This window comes from Aedes aegypti, chromosome 1 (assembly GCF_002204515.2).
Source record: "Aedes aegypti strain LVP_AGWG chromosome 1, AaegL5.0 Primary Assembly, whole genome shotgun sequence".
Lineage (NCBI taxonomy): Eukaryota > Metazoa > Arthropoda > Insecta > Diptera > Culicidae > Aedes > Aedes aegypti.
Genome location: NC_035107.1, coordinates 120,194,205 through 120,219,290, shown reverse-complemented (window position 1 = coordinate 120,219,290; position 25,086 = coordinate 120,194,205). Strand labels below are relative to the sequence as shown.

The window sequence follows — 25,086 nt, the reverse complement described above, 5'->3', positions numbered from 1 at the left end:
TCTTTACAGGAATCTCAACAGGTATCAAAGCAATAATTGACCAGTTTCTTGAAAGTTCTTCGAGAGCTCACTAAAAAGGTAATTGATAAATAAAAGAATAGGCAAAAAATTTGAAGTTTCGGTGTTCTAATGCTTGATCAATGCTTGACATGATGAACCACCGAAATTGAATATGATTTGCTAAGAGTTTCGATATTATCAAACGGCAGAGATATCGTGAGCCCAATCAAATTTTGTCCCGCTTTGAAGCAAAACAAACTGGCTTCTTTATGGGGCCTATTTTGTAAATCGAGCAGATTCATGTGACTCGTCTGTATTCATTGTCGATCAAAGCAAGCATGCATATTTCAGATGTCACCCGTCGACTCCCATAGTAATCCAGTCACATAGAGTGACAACTGTCGAAAAACTCGAATTACAGAGCTGAGTCCAGCGATTTTTTCGGTCAACAGTGACTCCAGTCGAGTCATTTTGATCGATTCGACTCATAAAATAGACCCCTATATTTGTCACATCTTAGTTGGATTTGCTATCCATACACTGAGAATTTTTACCTACATTTTGAGTTTACCTTATATTAAGTGTATCGTTTATTCTTTCAACCCAAAATCTCTCGGTATTCTTTTCCTCCTCACGAATGCTGTCAAAAATAGAAAGAACTGCATCTATCTAATGGAAGTACTGTGGTCCAGTAAAGCCAAATTTTGGTAAACACAGCATATGTTTGCTCTCAATTTTTCGTTGAATCAACCAGAAAATGGAGTATATTTTTTTAATGGAATTACAGGCAATCTACCTAGTGGGGACCTTGAAAATTTAGTCAAAAGTGACTAATTGGGCTCAACTACGGAATTGCGTTGGATCAACCAAAAATTGAGGGGTCTATTTTATAAGTTGAGTCGATCAAAATGACTCGACTGGAGTCACTGTCGACCGAAAAATTCGCTCGACTCAGCTCTGTCACTCGAGTTTTTCGACAGTTGTCACTCTATGGGGATTTGCACTGTTTTGATTTTGTATGGGGTTTTGACGTTTACTGGCCTTGTTGTTTACAAATGTTATGTAAGAGTGAAAGAGAGAGGATGATTTATGTGCAGTGACCCATGTGACTGGATTACTATGGGAGTCGACGGGTGACATTTGAAATATACATGCTTGCTTTGATCGACAATAAATACAGACGAGTCACATGAATCTGCTCGATTCACAAAATAGGCCCCTGAGTCCGTTTATAGGACAACAGTTTTCTATGTGACAATGCTTTGAGGCTCGGTTAATCAACTTTTTCCACCCGGCCATCAAATTAGCCTCTATACGTGCCATAAATTCTTTTGTTCTTTTGACTTTTACTGTGCGCCGTGTCTTGGTGCTGTCTCGCTCTCTCTCACGGGCAACTTGAAAACAGCGCGCACAGTAAAAGTCAAACGTTTAATAGCATGCATAGGTTCATTCCTGCGCGGCATCTATTGCGCATCATTGTAAGCCACTCACTTCTCAACGGGCTCGTTGGTCTAGGGGTATGATTTTCGCTTAGGGTGCGAGAGGTCCCGGGTTCAAATCCCGGACGAGCCCACTGCGATCTTTTTTACTACTGATGTTGCGCTCACAGCTGATTTACGTTGTTGACTCTTGTCCACTCAACTGTCACTGCCAATTAAATTCAATTCTCTGCATCTATGCAAATGTCCAGCCTGAATTGAATTCAGATCACCTTTGTCAGAGCAGAAATAAATCGTGATTTTCTTCTTGCTAATTTTAATGACCACACAACTGGCGACGAAAATGGAGTTTGGCTTTCGGTTATACAGGCGCCTTTTGGAAGCGAGTGTGCTTGTTGGTCTAACGAACCATAAAAAACGATCGTTATTGTTATTGGTGGTTTCGCTAGCTCGTGGTTCGTTCCTTCACTGATGCCACACGACAAAAAGAACGACTGCGCGAGAATATTTTAATTAATTCTGTTGAAGTGCGCGGGTCAAAGCGGACCAATAGAAATATGCATTTTAGAATTTTCGCATTGCTTGCGGCGGGTATACTATGAGGTCTCGGGTGAACCATAATATCGTGCTTGCCCGCACTTCTGGTGGCAGAACAGCAGCACGACGTGGAATAGAAATCGCTTTTCAATGGGGGACCAGGAGGTCGCATAGCCTGCAATCGAGAAGAGATCGAAGGTCGTGCCAAACCACACTTAGTAGAATGCAACACGATCCGCGACAACTTTAGTGGATGGTATGGTCGTTAGATTGGAATGTCCTTAGCACAGACAAGGAGATGTAAAACTGACGTATCGATCCATTCAAATTTGCTTTGTTACGAATTTCACCACCAGAGGCGCGCGCATCGTTTTTCTTCGTGTTTTACGTTTTGCACAAAACAGAATTTCGTGCAACATGATGACAATTATGTGAAGTGGGCAATTAATTTTAAAGGAATTTGATATAAATGTTACGTCTGTTTGTCTGTGTTCATAGCTTTGGTAGCGATCTTAGAGCTTAAAATGATCCTGTTTCATCCGTACTATAGTAGCTTTAGATATAAGGGGCTGTCCAGAAACCGCGTGGTCATTTTGTTTCAAATCCCCCTTCCGCATTTTTTGTCCATACAAAAAAAAATGGATTGTGGTATTTGACTAAGCCCTTATTCACGTGGTTTATGGACGGCCCTTCAGATCAACTTCGATTATGGAATGAAGCCAAAAGGCATTCGCCGTCTAACATTGGTGAACGGCGTTCGGCAGTTTGACGCATGTATAGATTGGATTGGACGTTTGCACGCTTTGAAACAAATAAAACGTTGGTTAGAACTAGATCTGTTGCGTCCAGAATACTAAATGTGTCTGTGCCAATCGTTTTACATGTAATTTTGACCACTTGTGACGCTTGGTTGAGTTGCATAAGCATTTGCAGATTATTGTGCACAATTTATGCATTCGTGAAATGATGATCTATTGAGCCCAACATCGATATTCTCAATTGTTCAAATTGACGCTTGTTGCGTTACAAAGGATCGATTAGCCACAATGGCAAAAACATCATTCCAACAATTCACCATAATTGATTAGTCGGCATTTGATAATAAAGGTATGCATTTCCAAACAAAAAGGCATTGCAGATACATCTCTACTGCTAGTTGTTATTTGTAATTAAGTTGCTGCGCCCATTCGTCGCACATGGCCGAAGAGAAATTGGCCATAAAATCGACAATTTTGCAAGCAAATTTGAGCTTCATTGTGACTGTTGCCTTTCTCGATTCGTTATGGCGGAAATGGAATAACAATGTTGTCGATTCAGCGAGCAAAAACATCACTATCATGAATTCACCTTATCAAACTGAACTGGACAAAATTGACGTAGAACACGTTTGTGAAGCTTCGAAATGTACCTATGATGAGCAATGGAGTAAACGCACGTAACCCGAATTTTCACTGCCATACGAGGCTTCATCAGCCTCTTTAGCTCAGATGGCAGAGCGCTGGTCTTGTAAACCAGCGGTCGTGAGTTCGATTCTCACAGGAGGCACAATATAATATTTTGAGAGTTGAAGAAGCGATAATGATGGGATTCATTCCCATAGTTGGTTGAAAAAATAAATTGAAGAAAAATGAAGACCTGACATCTCTCTTCTCACTAACAATTACATAGAGTAACGTGGGGCAAAAGTTCGAGTGGGGTAAAAGTTTGTTTTTAAGATTTCTAGCTCAATTTAAAACAAATCTTATAAATGTCATAGTGGTTTGAATGCTATTCAAGTAAGAGACTTTCAATCCAAATATCATAAAAATCGATTGAGATTTGGAAAAGTTATTTATTGTTTTTCGACGTGATTATTGTAATTTTTGGTCAAACTTTCGTTGAGTTGAACCAATTGAAGATAAAATCTTTTTCAATATTTTATATTAGGGCGTTTTTAGGCCAATCATAAGGTTGCTTTGAGGTGTATAAGTTTTTGCATAAATGCTTGAAAACAATTTTTGGCCCATAGTGGGGCAAAAGTTCGACCCATGTATAAAATCACGGAAAAATTTGCAAATTGCCTAAAATCCACATATTATCTTCAAATTTAGTTAAATGTGTCTGATCGTGTGAAAATTGTCACCAAAATTTTACATTTCCACTGAGTTTTGCGAAAAACTGCTATTTTTGAGTATATTACAATTAACCCGGTTTTGGGCAATTTTTTGATGAAAATTTAGTGTGCATTTTTGTGAAACTTAAGTTTACGGCTGGTGTAAAGTATGCCTGTCATAAAAGGATCGATATTTTGTGTTTTAGTCAACGAACTTTTGCCCCACACTAGATTCGAACTTTTGCCCCACCGGTGGGGCAAAAGTTCGAATAAGACAATCAATTTTGAAACAGTTATAACTAAAAATTGATAAATATTTAGACACAAGTTTGTTCAGCAAAATTATAGCCAATATGTTGCAGGTTCACTGTATGGTATTTGTTTTGTTTTAACTGCTATTGTTTTCCTGGAAACTTTGATTATACCACTAAGGTCGAACTTTTGCCCCACCTTACTCTACACAAGGTCTGTGTTTTACAAAGCATTTTAGTTAAACTTAGGTTTGTCTTTCACATGATATTTAGAGAAGTAAATGTAATTGATATCTACGACAGAAAATAATAATGCCTTTTCTTTTAACCAAATGCAACATAAAACAATAGAAATTATCCAAACTATTCAACTAATTTAAGAGCAATTTGCCCAAGAAAATTTTATTTGTGTTATTACCTGCAGTCAGGGATTGAAAATGGAGAATTATTTCTGTAACAGTCAAGATCGTCCAGCCCACTATGAGCGCCCGTTTATCTTCCCCTAGTGTAGATAGATATAAGCAGATTGGTGTTCTAAAATTGAATATGGTCCGCACGTTCGAACCCATGTCTCTCAGCTTGTTCTCGCTGAAAAGTGTTCACCGCTACGGCTATCTTGGCTCCACAAACATAGCATTATTATATCCGAATACCCTTAACCATTTCCGTTAGGCCAAATTAGGAAAATTTCATAATATAGCGAAACGGCATCATTCGACAAACCAACTTTTGACCGCAAACACATTTTTGGGACCAGTTTAAATATGGCTCCAGGAAATCCCCCAGAAGTTCCTTCAGGAAAAAACCCTCCAATGATTCCTGCAAGTATTCCTCCCGATATATCTCTAGAGATTCTTCAAGAATTCCTTCGAAAATTTCCCAGGGATTTTACTTGAAATTCCTCCTAGATAATCTACAGTAATATCTACAACGATATCTCTGGGGATTCCGCTAGGGATTTTACCAGTGATTTCTACAAGAGTTCCTCCGAGATAAATTTTTGAACACTATGATTTTCGAGACTAGATCCGATAGGGCTTTGGGAAAAACCTTCAGTAAATCCTGTAGGAATTCCCCTAGGAGCTCTTGCAGAGATTCCACCAAGGATTATTGCTGGGAGATCTGTAGGATTTTTTCTAGGAAATTCGTAAGAAGTTTCTGCGGGAATGCCTCCAGTAAATCCTTCATAGATTACTCAAGTAAAATTTTTACTGACATTCCTCCAAGATTTCTCCAGGATCTTCCAGGAATTCTTCCAGATATTCCTATAAGAAGTCTTCAATAGATTTATTCTGATATTCTTTCTGAGATTCCTCCAGAGACTCGAGAATTCATCCAGGAAAAACTCTACAGGGAAGCTTGGAAGATGTCTCCAAGTTTTTTCTCCAGGGGTGGATGTTTTATGGATTGTTTCATCAGAAATGCCTCAATGAATTCCTCCAAGGATACATGTAGAGATATCTCCAGACCCGTTCATGTCTACGTGGATTGTTCCAGGGATTCCATCATGAAATTCTCCAGGGATTCCACTAGGAGTTCCTTCAGGGATTCTACAAGAATTTCTTCCCGAATTTTTTACCTTCTGGAAAATCGCTTGGTAAATTAATCCAAGGAATTTTCCAGGTAATCTTCCAGAGTTTCTTCTGGCATTCTAAAAATTCTTCCTAGAATTACTTTGAGAATTTCTCTAGAAATTTCCCTCAAAACTTTCTATAACTATCCTCCTGGAATTTTATCAGAAAACTATAAGAATTTCTCCAGGGATTACATTAGGAAAATCTCTACCTTGTTTCCTTTCGGAAAATCCCTTCATGGATTCCTCTTGATATTTCTCCAGAAATTTCTCCATGGATTCCTCCAGGGATATTTCCAGAAATATCTCTGTAGGTATTTCTCCAGGGATTCTTCTACATAACCTTCACAGTGATTCTCCCAGGGTTTACTCCTAAGATCAATCTAGGTTGACATTATGAAAATCTTTACCTAGATTCCTCTAGAAAAATCCTTTTATGAATTCCTACAGATATATTTCCAGCGATTTCTCCAGAAATTTCTCCATGGATTCCTCCAAAAATTTCGCCAGAAATATATTTGCATGGATTTCTCCAGGGATTCCTCCCGTTTAACCTTCAGTTCACAGTGATTCTCCCAGGGATTACTCCTAAGATCAATCCAGTATGACATAAGGAAAATCTCTACCTTGTTTCCTCTGGGAAATCCCTTCATGGGTTCCTCCAGATTTTTCTCCAGCGATTTCTCCAAAAATTTCTTCCTGGATTCCTCCAAGAATTATTCAGGGATTTCTCCAGAAATATCTCTACATGGGTTTTTCTAAATATTGTTTCAGAGATTTCCTCGGGTATTCCTCCAGAGACTCCTGCAAGAATTCTTTGTATAGATTTTTCAATGAATCTTCTAGGAATTAGGTAAGGATTCCTCAAGGGATTCTTCTAGAGATTACAAGATGCAAGTTTGTCAGCATTTTTCCACCTCAGGACGCAAGATTGCATCGCTGCCTAGCGGTTTGAAGTGAAAAAAGGCTAACAAAATTGCATTTTGTCACTTTTATTCACAGAAGAGAGGATCGATGAAGAGAAATCGATCATGCGACTTACGCCCTTATTCAAGCACGCGCCTAATATATGTTTTTTTTTAATGGGAATCATCCAGAGATCTCTAGGGATTTTTACATTGATAAAATTATCAAGAGGTTCCTTCAGAGGTTTTTCAAAAAAAAAAATCTTCAGTGAAGGAGTTTCTCCAGCAAATTCTTGGAGGAAATCATGAGGGAATTACTAAAGGAATTTTTACATGGATTTTCGGTGGCCAACAACGAATCTCAGGAAAAATTTCTCGGAAGGATTACTTGGAAAAATCTCTGGAGTGATTCAACTAGCGATTTATTCAGAGGTATCCCTGGGAGCATCCTTGAAGGAAAATCTTGAAGTAGTTCGTAGTAGAATCCATGGAAGAATTGCTGACGGAACCTCTGAAGAAAATCCTGGTGGAGTCTAGGAAAAAAAAATCCGGATTAATTCCTGGAGGAATCTCGAAAAGTCTACCTGGGGAATTTTCTGCAACTCAAGCGTGTGCTGGAATAAGGGCGTAAGTCGCATGATCGATTTCTCTTCGTCGATCCTCTCTTCTGCGAATAAAGGTGACAAGATGCAAGTTTGTCAGCATTTTTTCATCTCAGGACGCAAGATTGCATCGCTGCCAAGCGATCTGAAGTGAAAAAAACCTGACAAACTTGCATCTTGTCACCTTTATTCACAGAAGAGAGGATCGATGAAGAGAAATCGATCATGCGACTTACGTCCTTATTCCAGCACACGCTTGAACTATGCTTGGAGGAATTTCTGCAGAAGTCACTGGGGAAATAACAGGAGTTATTCTTTAAGATCCCTGAAGGAATGATAAAGCCAAAGATGTTTGTAGAGGCTTTCCTGGTCTCTATAGGAATATCAGGAGAAAACGTTTGAAATATTCTTTGAAGAAATCTCTGATGGAACCCTTGGAGCAATCCCTGGAACAATTGCTTCAAAAGTTCCCGGAGAAACCCTTGGAGAAATTCCTAGAGAAATAATAATAATCACAGACGAAACTCCTCGCAAAATCTCTAGAAGAGTTCTTGTGGAGATTTTCCTGCAGAAATCCCTGGAATAATCTGTGGTATTCCTGGAGCCCGGTCTAGAAATCTAGCAACGGTCAAAAGTTCTCCTTGCAATAATTCCTAGAGTAATTTTCGGAGCAATCTCTGGCGAAATCTCTAGTGTAATTTCTGGAGAAATCGCTGTAGGGATTACAGTAGAGATTATCTCGGATAAATTTCTGTTACAATCCTTGGGGGAATTCTCGAAAGGATTCCTGGAGAAATCGCTGGAAGGAACTCTTGAAACTATGTTTTAGTTGGTCTCAAAATTGCGTTTGTAGTCAAAAGTTCATCAAACATAAATAATGACTTGATGAACTTTTTTTTCGACGATTGACCAAAAATGAGCTCAATGCACAAGAAAGTTGAAAATATAAATTACTGTTTCAAATGGTTAACACATTTATCAGCGTTTTCCCTCTTCTCTTGAGCAAAGCCTGTTCTTTGAAGATAAATTTCACAATAGATATGGTGGGCTTCAAGGTAATACAGATGATAACCAAAAAACTGACAACGAAATAACATTTAAGATTAAAATTACAAACTACTGTTTCAAAATGCTGTGCAACACATTTATCGGTGTTTTTCTTCTTTTTTGTTTCTTTTTAATTATGTTCCCAAATAAATATATTGTAAATGCAAAAGATTTCTGTATAGATTCAACCAATTTTATTGTAGTCTAACGGCTTACTAGAATTTATTATTTATTTATTGTTTTAAAAAATTTACTCATTTATTCCTACCAAAAATATTCATTTTTCTAAAAATGTATCAAAACAGCTAAAATATTACTTGGCCGAAGACAGCTGAATATAGCCGAGTCTTTTTGCAAAAGACTCCAGCCTTCTAGCTGATAAGGATCTTGAGCAACAATACTGTTGCATATTGTTGCTGATTTGCTACGGTCATGAGTCCAATCAGGTTTTGCACGGCTATTCAAAATCAGCGTTTTATTGTAATCAACTTTAGACTATTGCACTCTTCATAACTATTTGAATCGCGTTGGTAATAATTTCCGGTCAGCCATACATTGGCGCCAATAATTTTCTCTTCCAGATATCCCTCAATCTGTTTAATATCTTTGCCGAAGGCACCAACCTTCCAGTTGATTAGGATCTTGAGATACCATACAGCAAATTGAAGAAATATTGTCACTAGCGCCACCTAGCGGGAAAATTCTCAATCAGACTCTCCACCGAAAATAACCCTAATTCTGCTGAATAACTTTGACGAACACATCAAGCTTCATGCTGCCAAGGATCTTGAGGTAGTGAAGATTGAAGATTTCTTCTACTAGTGCCACCTAGTGGATAAATTTATTTGCCGAAGACACCAACCCTCGAGTTGGTAAGGATCTTGAGATACAGAAAATTTAAGAAAATTTGTTACTAGCATTACATAACGGATAAATTCTCATTTAGATTTTTCATTGCAGATAGTTCTAAATCTGCTGGATATCTTTGCCGACGATATTAACCTTCAAGATTATAGGGATCTTGAGGTATATAAGATTGAATATCTCTTTTTACTAGTGCCACCTTGCGGACCTAACGGATAGGGCCTTCCTTAGCCGAGTTGTTAGAGTTCGCGGCTACAAAGCAAAGTCATGCTGAAGGTGTCTGGGTTCGATACCCGGTCAGTCCAGGATCTTATCGTTATGGAAATTTCCTCGACTTCCCTGGGCATAAAGTATTATCGTACCTGCCACACAATATTCGAATGCGAAAATGGCAACTTTGGCAAAGAAAGCTCTCAGTCAATAACTGTGGAAGTGTTCATAAGAACACTAAGCTGAGAAGCAGACTCTGTCCCAATGAGCACGTTATGCCAAGAAGAACCTAGTGGATAAATTTCCAACCAGAATCTCCATCGCCAGATAGCTCTTTATCTACTAAACAGCTTTTCCGAAGAAACCAACCTTCTAGCTGATTAGGATCTTGAGATACAGACAATTGAAGAAAAAGTGTCACTAGCGCCACCTAGCGAGAAAATTCTCAATCAGGCCCTTCACCGCCAGATAGCCCTTGATATGCTGAAAAACTTTGCCGAAGACACCAAACTTCTAGCTCATTTGGATGTTGAGCTATCCGTTTGAGGCCAATTTCGGACTCCTCGTGTCCACGCTTTTTCTGTCACCTAGAAAAGACGGAGTGTTCAGGGGGGATGTCCCACCCAAGGATTGTAAGACCAACTAACCGCATTTACTTTAAAATTTATTTCGAATTAATTGATTGGTCTCCGAATTGTGGCCATTTAAAAATTCATGGTCCGTCTCGGGCTTTTAAGGGTTAAAAAACAGTATATTCATTATGTCCTCAGAAGCAACACTCAAATTTTGAAATATGAAAAGCTAAAATTATCACAATTGGGATTTTAAGATGTGTTGAGATTATTTTATTTTCTGATTCGTCATTCAAAATTGACTCCAAACCCAAATGTTCAATAATGTTGAGCCACTAAACTATTTAAAACACATATTGTACCGTTTTGATTTATATTACGGACACTTAAGGACTCAGGGAAATATAACCCAGCATAGAGTATACAAAATTAATCATTCTGTATGATTCCTTAACGCTATCGAGCGTCGGAAGCCCTTTACTTTCGAACGGTGGATGAAGAATACGTTTCCGCAACTTCAATAATTTTAAATAAATCAAAATGTGTGGCCTTTTCATGATTCTTATTCCGGACGCTTCCTCACTTTTGCCTCATATTCCGGACACATTGAATCGAATTCCGGACAGCTCATGATAATCATTAATGGAACAGTCAAATAATCAATCGAAATCGTCAAACCACCAAAGAGACATCTAAGGTAGTTGGGCATTATAAATTTTCAAAGATATTTATGGAAAAAGTTTACTAAAACGAGCATTCAAATTGAGAACTTTTGAACAGCAAAAATTGAAACATTTCGTGTGAAATGTTTCCCATACAAAGTAAAGTGTCCGGAATTTGAAGCTGTCCGTAATATGAATCACAACGGTACATGTTTTAACAAAAAAAATGTATCTAGACAACAAGCAACGGTTCGTTCAGACAACCTAATTTTCTTCCTCGCACCATCGCCTCCTTTGCAATTTGTAAACTGTGGTCGGTAAATTGAAATCACTTGAATTTATGATAGAAAATTAGCTGTCATTGTGTTATACGTCTGTCAATAAGCCATTTTTTTGTTTTTATTGATTTCTCGCAATTTCGAGGTGGAAAAATTCCGAAAAAATACTGTTATGCTCAGAAAATGTTTTACGTTACCATGTGGGAATAAAATTTGATAAATTTTAGAAAAATTCAAAACCCCGATTGCATCGTGTTTACCAGTGATGATAAATGTTGTGCTTGAAATTATCTGCGCTTACCTGAAAAAAAATACAAAGTATTTAATCATTAATGCATGAGTAGAATACTGAAAATAAAACAGGAGATATTAGTGAATTAAGAAATTTATACGCTTTCAGGCAAGAAATGATTTTACTGAAAATACATTTTTTGCCAATGAACAACTAAGATTCCGACATGGATATTTGACCACTCATCACATTTGTGTGTAACTAATTTGATTCATTAAACAAATCTGAAGTCGGTTCAACTGGTCTTGCTCTTCCAAACTTGGATAAAGCATTCGACAGTGTTTGGCATGAAGGCTTGATTGTAAGATCAAAAAACTTTAATTTTTCAACATACATTGTTAGAATAATTCAAAGTTATCTGTCAAATCGTACACTTCATTTTAATTTTCAGAACTCCAGATCTGAAAGACATCATGTAAGAGCTGGTGTTCCTCAAGGCAGCATTTTGGGACCAATATTATACAATATTTTCACATCTGACTTACCTGAGTTACCTCAGGGATGTCAGAAATCTTTGTTTGCGGATGACACCGGCCTCTCCGCCAAAGGACGAAGCCTGCGTGTCATCTGTAGTCGATTGCAAAAAAGTTTGGATATATTTTCTTCATACTTGCAAAAATGGAAGATTTCTCGCATATAACGCTCTAAAATCCATTGGTAGCCACGTGTGTAGCTCGTTGTTTCTGAGCAAATGAAAGAGTAAGCATCCAAATCAACATCACGGATAGGTAGATAATGATCCTTTCTTCCACATAGTGTTGTTAAATAACATGAAAATCAACTCAAATGCTCAGAAACAACGAGCTAGACACATGGTTACCAATGGCTTTTAGGGCGAGATCAAAAGTTATGCGAGATTTCTCCTAATGCTTCCAAAACTCAACTAATAATATTCTCACATAAACCTAAAGCTCTTTATTTGAAACCTTCAAGTAGACTTCTTGTTACGATGAGAGGGGTTCCAATAATTTGCTTAGATGAAGTTAAGTATCTAGGGCTCATACTGGATCAAGTCATGTGGATTAATGTGATTTTTTTCTGTGCATTTAAAATTTAAAATGAAATTTTGAAGATGATTGAACTGGAAAGGACAGACCGTATGATTAGGATAAGTTTACTTAAAAGCGAATAAACCGTAAACTATCCATATCATCACTTGCTTTTCCTATCAGGATTCATCGATATAATAATAGAAAAATATTGCAAACACCAGTAATTGGACATGTCAGCCAATTAGAGGGCCAATCCGCCTGGTTCCCATAAAAAACTACACCCATATCATTATTGCAAGTCACACATATGACACCGCCTAACAAATGGCGTTTTAACTTTCCCACCGGCGAAAAACCATAAAACCGTGTCGCTTTTTATCGCCGCATCTCGTGTTTGACCTGTACCTACTCCAAAACCGGATGATTAATAAACAAATTTTAAAAACAAGTAATTATTCAAAGCTAACTTTTTACGCCATTATTTTTCAAAACAACAATCCATACACAAAACACATCCCGCAAAGCAGCAGCAGCAGCAAAAAAAAAATCACTTCCACTAAATCGCCATTAGTTCTCATGATTCCGGAATGAAAAAGCTAAACACAATAGCAGCACCAGCAACAACAACAACAACTGGAAGGTGAAAACACAAAAATTTATTCCCATTCATTTTTCACAGCCTCCGTCAAACTCTCGGAATTCATCGGCGACGGCGGAGCCAGACCCCTATGTTGGCGGCTGGTTTCGGTTAGTGATTTAAATTCAATGAAAACCACAGAGGAAGCAGGCTCGCTAGTAGCAGCACACCCAAAACACTCGGCACACGTGGCTTGTGGAATTATTTCATACCTCAGCAGCAGCATTAGGGTGACACAGAAACAAATCTGAGTTCGAAAAGTCATGGTGCTGAGCCCTAGGATAGGAGATATGCTTATAATCAGGCATTGCAGAATTCGTTTTCATTTGATTTCGAAGACCGATCAAAGCAAACGAAGAAAAACATCCCATCTCTATCGGTCCATGACCGGCAATGTATCGCAATTGGCTTGTTTAGGGGTATCCAGATTCTTACATATTCTGAATCTACGTTAAAAACTGAACTAGAATCCAAAGTTTTACAATTTTACGTGATCTGGAACTATTTTTAAAACACGTTTGAAATTAGTATGGAAATCACTTTTGAATCACCCCTCGGCAAATTTTACTTCGGGACGAGCTGTCATTATGTAAACTGAAATGTCATTGAGCCGACGGATTGAAATCTATTTTAATCATTCATAATATCAACACTAATATATTGGAGTGCAATAAAATCGTGTTATATTTAGAAAAATAAGCTGTTTTGATCAAGCTACAAACAGCTGTGAATTTTTCTTCACTAAACAACCCAATTTGTACCTAAAAAGTTTGAAAAATGAGAGCAGCAAACGAGAGCCCCAAAGAGAGAGCGATGATAAAATCTATTTTTCTCTCTTGTTTACCATTGGGGGTAGATGTTTTATTTTACTGGCATGATAAACAATCCCCGAAAATCCGATAGCAATAGTGCTCCCAGGTTCGGAGCTTGTTTAGATGGTTTTTATCATGTGCTGTCATTCCCCTTTTCTAATCAGAGCTGTAGCAGATAGCGATACACAGGCTCACATGATGTATTGTGGATCATGAATGTTATAGAGAGCGCTAAGTGAGAGATTATATAAATTCTCATTCAATCCCTGGCTATGCTATGCTTACTGGCTTTTTTGCGCCACTAATTCACAAAGTTTCAACCCCCTGAACCTGAAAATCACCCAGGGGGCGAATTCACCCACTTTGGGAATAACTATTCTAAGGAAAAAATCAGTAGTGAATGTGATAAAAAATGATACATAAACGGGGTGTCTATTACCTCACTAAAACCTGAAAAAATATTTCGAACCAGTAATACATGGTAGAATATGTCCTTTTAGTAACACACAATTTCTTCAAATTTTCGGTTGCACCGCTATTACAACACTATTTGAGTTATTCAGTAATTTAATTTTTAGTTATTTCTATTCATTCCGAATAAAACTTTTCTAAACACTTAAGATTGCCAAAATGGACGATTGAAATAATTAATTTTGTAGGAAAAGATGAAAGATTACAACAGGTACTAAAAATAGTACATTTTCAGGTAGCAAGTCCGATTCTAAAGGCTTGGTTACTATTTAAAAAAAAATGTGTTTATTTTTGGTTAAGGTCTCTACGAAATTTTTATTCAATATGGTCTCTAAAGTCGCTTTTTTGCCTTTTTCCCATAGTAACTCCAGAGCTCCATTAATTTTCGATGAACTTGATACAAATGGAATCAGATGAATACTAGATTATGATTCTATATTCATCAGATTAATCCAAAAGTACTATCTGTTTGAATAGTAAAACTATTGATTAACAATGAATTTACTATTGTAAAACAAACAATTTTTTTTTCAAAATGAAAATGATTTGAAACATTGTTTGTTCAATTACTTTTTTATAAAAACGCTTTTTCATAAAGAAATAGTCAATCAAAATCGTGGCAAAGAAAGGGATTAATCTGCTTGCAGTGAATTCTGGTGCAATATTCTAGAGACTCCAGAAAAACCTTCCGAGACTATTACGTATCTATTTATCCAAGGTTTCCTTCTGAAATAATTTCAAGAACTCCACCAGGGATGCCACCAGCATTTTTTCAATGGATGCTTAAAGGAATTTCTAGAGTTTTGTCCAGAAAATTCTAGGTAGTGCTCACGCTACTACCTCCAGTAATTTTCACATAGATTACTCCAAAGAAAACATCTCAGTATTTCCTTCAGATTTTTTTTTTGATTTTTAAATCTTTCATCGATTCTCCAAGTGTTACTTCTAGAATTCTTCCCACAGGCCCTACCAAAGTTTTTCCTCGAAGGTTTATTCCAGAGTTTTCGAAAAAAAAATCGACATTTTTAAAAGAAACCCTACAATAATTCCAACGCTTTTTTTCATTTGATCCATACATTTTTAAAAGGTCTTTCAAAAATTCATCCACAATAACTCTGGGGCCCAGATAGCCGTAGCGGTAAACGCGCAGCTATTCAGCAAGACCAAGCTGAGGGTCGTGGGTTCGAATCCCACCGGTCGAGGATCTTTTCGGGTTGGAAATTTTCTCGACTTCCCAGGGCATAGAGTATCTTCGTACCTGTCACACGATATACGCATGCAAAAATGGTCATTGGCATAATAAGCTCTCAGTTAATAACTGTGGAAGTGCTCATATGAACACTAAGCTGAGAAGCAGGCTTTGTCCCAGTGGGGACGTAACGCCAGAAAAGAAGAAGAACTCTGCGGAATTGCTCAAAACTTCCTTAAGGCATTATTCGATGAAATCTATTATAAACGTTTCCAAGAATTCCTCGATAAATTGCACCTGGGATTCCCCATAAGACTCCTCTAGAAAATTTCTCCAGCATTTCATCAAAATATTATTGCTGTCGTTCAAACACTTCACTAATATTTCTTCAAATACAATTTCCAAGTCTCCACGGATTCTTCAAAACTTTATTCAAGGTTCTACACATGTTAATACTACAGGAATTATTACAGTTATTGTCCCGATCATTTGCAGTTAATTTGTTTTATACATTTTGTCCGAATTTCATCAAAAAGCCTTGTAGGGCATTATTCAGAGTTTTATTTTTTTATTATCCTAGCAATTTATCAAGAAAATCTTAGAGAGAAATTCATCAAGAATTCAGGAGTTCTTTCAGAGATCCTCATAGGAATCCATCATTATAACACGCATATTTTTTCTTGGATCTTCCCTGAAGCTAACCTAGGATGAATAACTGGAAAAGTTCTTTGAAGACTTCCTTGAATTTATTTTTCGAAAAAAAAAATTGGAGTAAGTCCTAGGGAAATCAATGAAAGAATCAATGGTTAATTTTCGGGAGAACTTGGGAATTCCTTGAAAAATAAAACAATTTGCCATGATAAAGAACCAATCAATATAATGATCTTTTGAGCTAAAACCATGGCACGTACAAAAAAACTAGAAACCCATCCGTGGTAGATGTAGGAGTGCAGTTTTAATGAAATAGTGTGTATTTTCTTAGATTGCATTTTTGAAGGCATCTTAACGATTTTTCCAAGTATGACATAAAAAGTTCGTAAAAAATCACAAAACAAACTCCTGAAGAGGTCTTCGGAGTAATATGTGATAGAAATTCACAGTAAAACGAGCAATAATACTTGTCATAATTTCACGAGGAAGTCCTAAAAATATACTTACGCTACTTACTTGAGCAGATTTTCCAAAGATTCCTACATGAGTTCATCAAATAATATTCTCAAATATTTATTTCAAACTTTTTAAAGCAAAAATCATTTAGGGAGCCCCTACAAGAATTCCTCCAGGAGTTTTTTAAGCTGATACTTCCAGTTGAACTTCCAGCCATATTTTTATGGATGATCTCGCCCTAGATCCTCTTATTCCTCTAATTATTACAGGAAAACTGTTAGGAACTCTTCTAGGAATTTCTCAACTAATTTAACTAGAGATCCCCTTTTAAGTTTCTCCAGATTTTTATCTTGGAATTTATCCAACAATTCATCTAAGGATTACTGATTGTAATCCCAAAAGATTTTTCAAAATTTCATTCACCCAGCAAATATTACATTATTTTTAATTAAAATTATTTCTGTACTTCCTACGATCGTTCTTATACCAATTTTTCCAGAAGTTCGGTCTGATGTTTTTTTTTCAAAACATTTCCAGAAATCTTTTCTAGATATTATTCAGGAATTAGAGTTTTTTATAATTATCTAAGCAATTTATCTAGAAAAAAAATAATCAAGGCTTGCTTAGTAATGAGGAGTTGTTTCAGAGATCCTTGAAGGACTGTGTCTGGTATTTATTCAAATCATTAGAGATTTCTATAGGATTTAGAAATACCTTACGGATTTTTCCAAGGATTTACCAATAATATCTGAAAAATATCCTTGTCAATTCCCCTGAAAAATCATGAATAAATTATCTGACCATTTCTTTGTGACAAATAATTTACGGAGGACTTCTCGGAGGAATTTTTGTTTGCCATCCTAAAAACATCTTGAACGACAATATTGAAGGAAATCTCTAAAAATCAATGGAGAAATTTCTGCTTAGATTCTTGAATAGAGAATAATATTTATTTCGTCAAATATTAGCAACATTGGTGGAAGAATCACTGGACAAATTCCTCGAGCAATAATGACTTCTTGAAAGCTTTGAAACTATTGAGAACCAGAGCTACAGTTCCAAAGCCCCTAGAAAGGTAGATGGTTGTGATGGCCAATGTCTGCATATTTCAATATACAGTCAACATCGCCGATCCTCAGTAGGATCCGTCATCGTTGAATTCTTCTTTGTGTGAATGTTTTTTTGACAATACATGCACGAATCTGGTAGAACGTGCATTCAGTTTTTCAATTACTTTTTCCCCACTGATTCTCATCCACCTACTGACAGTAAATTCAATTACGCTAGTGAAAAAAATCATTTCCTTCAGAATACCCCACAAAAACATTCGAAAATTGCAAAAGTTGTATTTTTTATAAAGACAATCATGATTCATCAACTGGAGGCATCACATTGCTGTTTTCTTGAACCAGTAATATAAAATTCATTTGTATTTTTTTATATTCAATTTTCAATTTCAGTGCCTCTAGGTGAAATTGAATTTTGAAATGACACCAACAGTGGGTGAAACTGAATGTGTGCGTGTGTTGCACCCACTCTCTTTCTCGTCGCATTCGCACTCGAAGTCAGGTTGGCTTCTTGCTAGCGGAGTTTGTTTTTGTTCGTTTTCGCACTGATCGGGTATCATTCGGCTGAATTTTTACGACACTGGTGATGGCTATGACTGTGCTCATCATGTAATGAACAAACGGACAATGCTGTACCGTGTCAGCACCGATGAGGCAGCCCCTCTAGTACGATGTAGGTATCGCAACCCTTGTTAGGTGGCCTATCGAATACTCTTTACCAAACACAAAAAAGTCAAAAGTAGAGCAAATGGATTGATTTTAGGCAACGACTAAAGCACAACGATTGGAAAGTCTGATCTTGGAACGTGTGAACTTTGAATGAAACCGCGCGTGTTGGGCTTCTGGCTCGTGAACTGCGGAATGTTGGCGTGAGCGTGACAGCTATCCAGGAAATACGCTGACCGAAAACCGGAGAACGTGAATTACAAGCGGTGAATCCCATCGCCAACACTTCATTCAAGTACCACATCTACTGCAGCGGCGGCGACAGAGCAGAACGTGGAGTTGGCTTCATAGTGATTGGGAAGCAGATTCGGTAGAATCCGGTAAGCGACCGAATCTGGGTGTTGAGAATGAAGGGCAAGTTCTTCAACTACAGCCTGATCAGCATATGTGCGCCAACAAACGATAAGCCCGATGACATGAAGAATGAGTTCTATGAGAGCCTGGATAATGCCTATGGAGAGTGCCCAAAACAAGATGTCAAGATAGTCATCGGCGACGCAAATGCGCAGATCGGGGAAGAAGACTTCTTCCGATCCGTCATTGGAACGCCTCCATTCCGTTACTAATGTTAATGGCCTGCGGCTGTGACAAACACACCTAACGACACCCGAGTGGCGATGCAGGCTCCCAAATAGACCACGTTCTGGTTGATGGGTAACATTTCTCAGATGTCATGGATGTCAGAACCTTCCGAGGATATTAGGGCCTCAACTCGGATCATTACCTCGTTGTAGCTAAAATTCGGGCGCGGCTATCCAGCGTCACGAGTTCCAGAACTAACAAAACGCCGCGCTTCTATATCCAACGCTTGTCGATTGATGTGGTAACTGCACAATACCGCCAGCAGCTAGACGAGCAGTTGGGAAGAATCAACGTTTCTGGAGATGTCGACAGCCTGCGGGATCCTATGCACAAATCTGTGACAATAATGACGCGGGAAGTAATTGACACTGGTCAACGACGAAGACGAAACGACTGGTTCGATGAAGAGTGTCAGAGAGTGACAGACATGAAGAATGTCGCCAGAAACCGTATGCTTGTGGTCATTATCCGATAGAACAGAGAGCGGTACGGGGCAAAGAGAGCTGAAGAAAATCGAATCCACCGTAGGAAGAAAAGACAGCACGCAGATAGTGTGGTTGCTGAAGTGCAAGAAAGCATGAACCGGAACAATATGCGGAGATTTCATGCAACGCTCAATGGCGCGCGGCACAATATCGTACTAGTGCCCGCCATGTGCAATGATCGAGAAGGGAAGAGACCGATGAAACGGTGGTGACTGCTAGGAGGAAGGAGTATTTTCAGCAATTGTTGAACAGTGAACATAAAAATGTAGCGAGAAACATGATGAACATTGATGATGACGATAAAGCTGTGGACTCACCGACCATAGGAGAGGTTAAAAAGGCTATCAGCGAGCTGAAGAACTGCAAGGCTGCTGGGAAGGACGAGATCCTGGTCGAGGTCTCATACGCCCAACCTACAAGAAATGACACAGACTGGAATGTGTCAATTACAGAGGAATTACCCTGCTGAATTCGGCGTACAAAATTCTGTCGCCTTTCCTATTTAACAGACTAAGACCGCTCGAGGAGTAGGTACTCCCTTCGCGAATACCAAGCTGGTTTTCGTGAAGCCCGCTCGACAATGGACCAGATGTTTGCTTTGCGAATGATCCTATATAAATTCCGGGAGTATAACTTGCAAACTCACCATCTGTTTATTGATTTCAAGACGACGATCGATTCAGTGAAAGGAAATGAGCAGTGACAGATAATGACTGAACATGGTTTCCCGGCGAAACTAGTACGGCTGATACGTGTTCGCTGGATGTTTCGAAATCAAGTGTTCGGATCGCTGACGAGGTGTCAACCTCGTTCGTGACGTTAGACGGATTGAAGCAGGAATACACACTTCCGAATTTACTGTTCAACATTGCACTCGAGGGTGCTATTAGGAGATCTGGCGTGGAATCGATTGCAGCTTAGTGGTGGAGGCCATCGTGCCTCTGAAGAGGGAATCAGCGAGGATAGGCCTGACCATTAATTCTACCAAAACAAAGTATTGCAGGTAGAGACAGAGGCAGGCGTGGTGGTATAGATGCTGAGGTAGTGTTTGATGGGGATGTGTTTGAAGTGGTTGAAGAATTTGTTTACTTTGGAACATTTGTGATATGTTACAACGACGTTTCCCGCGAACTGAAAACACGTATTGTGGCTGCGAATGGGGCCTTTCACGGACTGCTATAAACCGTTGAAAAATATTATTTGACATGAAGCTATTTATCTAAATATCGTTGATTCACAGTATGATGTTGTACAACAAATGATCTAAACAAAATAATCAAATAATTAAGAACTTGTTAACATCAATCAAATGGAAAATTCATAAGTTTTGTAAAAATAAATTTCGATTTCGGTTTTGCCAACACAGTGCAGCTAGTGCTTTTATAGGAACAGAAATCAGAACATGTTTTTCTATAGTGGCACAAGCGATATTAAATACAACATTCATAAAAAAGTAAATAAATCTTAAAATAATAACAGGTTTGGAAAAAAAAATTGCACAAAACTTCAAAATATGACAATATTTAAAAAAAGCATAATTTTCGTAAATCCCAGATCGGAATCTCTAAACGATTTCTAAGGAAGTTGATTTGTTCTACAAAAATGCTAAATAAGCATATCTTTCGATCTAGGGGACCCTTCGACCATAGATTAATTTTCCCGGGCCACCCTAATCAGCATCCGAAGTGCAGGAGCCGCACGCGAGCCCACAGTACAAAGGTGACCGAATATGAAAAAATGTCATGTAAACTCGTGTCAGCATAAATAATTTAATTATATGATTTATACACCGTGTCGGGGGCAGCGCCAGCGTCCACGCGAGATTTTCCGCGACCGTCTGTTCGCAGCCTAGAATTTCATCACGCGGATGGACCCAGGTCGGAGAAGGAACGCTTCGAAGGGATTCCGATTGCGGTGGCGTTCGCAGCAGATTTTTTATTTATTTATAAATTCGATGCAGCTTATTGCTGTATTATGAATTTTATATGGCAATTATTTAAAACTTTACATTTCGATTAGTTATAATGGTTTTCTGCAGTCTCAGCTCGATTGCAAAGCAGAAGGGCTGTTTTCAGTGGAAAACGGGGCTATAGGATTGGAACTGATTGTTGTGTCCATTGGGTGGATGGCAAGCATTCCAAATGCGCTCGGTTTTTTTTCCTATGCTGACATTTATTCTAGCAGAATTAATATGTTTTTCCATGAACGAGGTGATATTGGGCATGCTAATTAGGCGATAATCGTGGAAATTTTATTCATGTTTTACAGCACGTTTGGAAGGCAATTTTTCTAGACCTTCGGCGAGATTTATGCAGAGTGGGGTTCGCGTGATAGATGATATCCTCGTTAGCAAATGTAAAATTTATCGATTTTTTACCAATTTTCTGAATATCGTTGAAACTCGCATTTATAAAACATTTTCTTTTTTTTTATTTTTAAAATTTTAGTGTATTTTTTACAATTCTAAAATTCTACTTTAGTTTTCATTTCAAAGTAAATGTCTTTTATGTTAATTGTTCACAAACTTCGATTTTTTCGATTCATTTGAATTACTTGCTGTTAAAAATAATTTATAATTCTCAATTTCGTATTCTGCAAATACGTGTATGTTTAAATGCTTAGATTCTAAGAACTGTCCAATGAAGTTTGAATATTACAGTCAACTTTCCATAGCTCGATTGAAGGGACCATCGAGTTCAATAGTTATCGAGTTACAGAACACAAAACCAATACAACTGCGATCCTAGATAGCCATGAAAACTAATTTCTACTATGATTCTCTAACTCGATATCGAGATACGAAATATCGAGGAAGGGAGTGTTAACTGTACTTTTTATACTTTTTCGGCTCAAAGATTTCGAAAATACTAAAGAGTCGAAAGAGTAATTAAAAATAGTCTTGAAAGATTATTTTCTACCCTATACGCTTAATATATTTCCATTGGTTCACAAAACGTTCAAAAACTTATGAAGTGATAAATAGGTACCAGATTCAACTGAAAACAGTATCGACCATATACTCATCCTCACGTTCATAACCCCAAATCGCACCCGCAAACAGCCATAATCTGACCGTGTACGTGTCGCAAACCAATGCCAATCGTAATCGCTTTAATTGAGAGCCTAATCCAAGCCAATCAATTACTTCTGTGGTCAAATCATGGACAACACACGTTGTTGCGTTGTTGCCGCAGCATTTTGATTTGCATGATTTGTTTGCTGTCTGCCGTCGTCGACCTTCCGCTCCGCACATATCTGGCTGGCTACTGTGTGTGTGGTATGAAATAGCAATTGACCGCCCCCACAAACGTACAGTGGTTTCATTTGTTCTACCTATTGGTCATGAATTCTATTACATACTTAGATAAAATCATGTAAATTTACGTCATATGTGCCGACATATTAAAACAAGTAAAATTACGTAAATTTAAGACACGAGTGACATAATTGTATGTCATATTGAGCTCAATATTGTTAGAATCACAAAACTTTTCAGTCAAATTGGACGTAGTTTTACAAGATTAATGCATTTTTAAGTGCACATATTTTCAAACGTATGTGATATAATTTATCACATAAAATGTTTTGCTTGCGTCTTTGGTAATATTAGTTTTTTCGTACTGTGTAAACAATATTTCATCACACCAAAATACACCTAAAGTGATTTTGCAAATTTTCCAATTTTCGTATTCAGAATGCACAAACTTATTGCACATTTTGTTGAAAAGCCTAATGAAATCTGCACGTTACAAACGTCATATCAGGATTACAAATTACCGCACATTGTGAGTGAAAAGCGAGACTATTTATATTTCTGTTTTTTTTTTACCAATGGTTGATACCACTGTGTGTCGGTGGACATTTGATAATGTTGCTCTCGGTACAGTGTGATGGGACCACCAATTCGGGGTGGATTAGCTATGCTCGTCAAATCGTCAATTATCACACTCTAATCGTGAAACAACTTTTTCGCATGGAGTCAATTCAGAGGGTGGTCTATTGAGTGTGAGGTGAGTAGTTCTTTATTCCATTAGATCTGGTTTGATGGTATTCGTAGACAGTGTTATGTTCTATTCCATTAAATCTGGTTTGATGGTATTCGTGGACACTGTTATGTTCGAATATTATTTCAAGAAAAAAATATTGTGAGTAGTTGATAGAATAAGTCCAATAATTCTAGACAGGTAAAGCAACTATTATTCTATTTTTACTAAATCTGTCATCACGTTTACAGTGCGGACTCGATTTTGTCAGCTAATTTTCGTCCATAAATAACTCCTTCAGTTCGTATAGAGTAATTTCTCGAATAGAATCTCAATGGATTCTTCAAAATTACATTCAAGGAATCCCTTCAGAAAATGCTACAGGGATTCGATTAATTATTTTTTTAAATGATTACACTGCGCAACAACATTTTGCCCCAAGCTCGTTATTAACTTAACTTAGGGTTGCTGATTCCATTGCCAATTTTGAAAATATCTTGTCAGGTTTGTGAGATGTTGGCTGTTGCAATTGCATTATTTATCGATATTAGTCAACTTGTATGCAAGTTTGCCAGCCTGTATGTCGATTTATTTGCCTAATTTACCATGAAACACAGTTTGCATGTTGTAAAGAACATTTATCAACAAAGATCATAATATTTTCGATGATCAAAACTTACTTTTTGATACTCTGAAAAATAATTGTATCTTGCCATTAAAAAAAAATGTATGTAGACTTCAAGCATGCTGGAAAAAATCGATTTAATCAAAATTGTATCGTGCAATTTAAACCAAACTGTTTGCTACACAAAATTTTAAGTCTTATTTCAAGTTATTTTCTCAAAATTTTGATGCATAAGAGTTTGATGAATCAAAGTTATAATTTCTTCTAAACGTTCATAACACCCGTAGTTTATACAACTTCGGCGACCTGTTGTTCAAAATTGTGCTGTGCTGGAATATTTCTGAGTGCAGCATCTGGTTCACCAATCTCAAATTTACTAGAGACACATCCACATAAATGTTATTCTGGTTACGCTGTGTTATCTTATTGTTAGCAATTTATTTAGAAAAACCACCAACACTTCTTCAAGAAGCGCAAAGTGTCTTGTATTCATAGATTTCTGCAAGGATTCATAAGTAATTTCTGCAGAAGTTTCATCAAAGATTACTATAGTATTTGGTTTCAAAATTACCTCTGGTCCACTTCAAGAATTTTTTTAAAACATTTCTTAAAAAGTATCATTGATATTTTTTGGAAAAAATCTAGCTGAATTCTTTGAGAACTTCCTTGCGGAACATCTCAAAAAAGTTAAGCCAAATGCGTCATGAAGCTGAAAAGTTAGAAAACTGGAATGGTCATTCATTACTTCGAACAGGTATTATATATCAATGGTATATTTGGCCAAATGTGTTCTGGTTTGATTTCTTTTTCATTGTTACAGGGATTCGATTGATTATTTTTTCTAAATCATTTTATAATAAATTTATTTGAAAAATCCACCTAGCCTTTCTCAGAAGTTAGGATTTTTTTTCGGCGATTCCTGCCAGAGTTCATCAGCAATTTCTACAGAAGTTCCAGAGATTATTTTTTTACTTGGTTTTCAAAATCCGGTAGGATTGTTTCAGGATTATTTCAATAATTCTATCACTGACAATTTCTTGGAGATGTCCCTGGATAAATTCATTGATAACTTCCTTGAGAAATTTG

The 25,086-nt window shown here is 37.4% G+C and overlaps 1 protein-coding gene and 2 non-coding genes across 3 annotated transcripts in view; 2 read left to right on the top strand and 1 right to left on the bottom strand.

The window, feature by feature from the left end:
• The window catches only part of LOC5575022, a 366,593-nt gene that overhangs the window by 65,980 nt on the left and 275,527 nt on the right, over window positions 1–25,086 (bottom strand). The window lies entirely within an intron of this gene.
• Window positions 1,501–1,572, top strand: Trnap-agg. The gene has a single exon. It is a non-coding gene; the product is annotated as a tRNA-Pro (tRNA).
• On the top strand, window positions 3,449–3,521 carry Trnat-ugu. Its single transcript has one exon. It is a non-coding gene; the product is annotated as a tRNA-Thr (tRNA).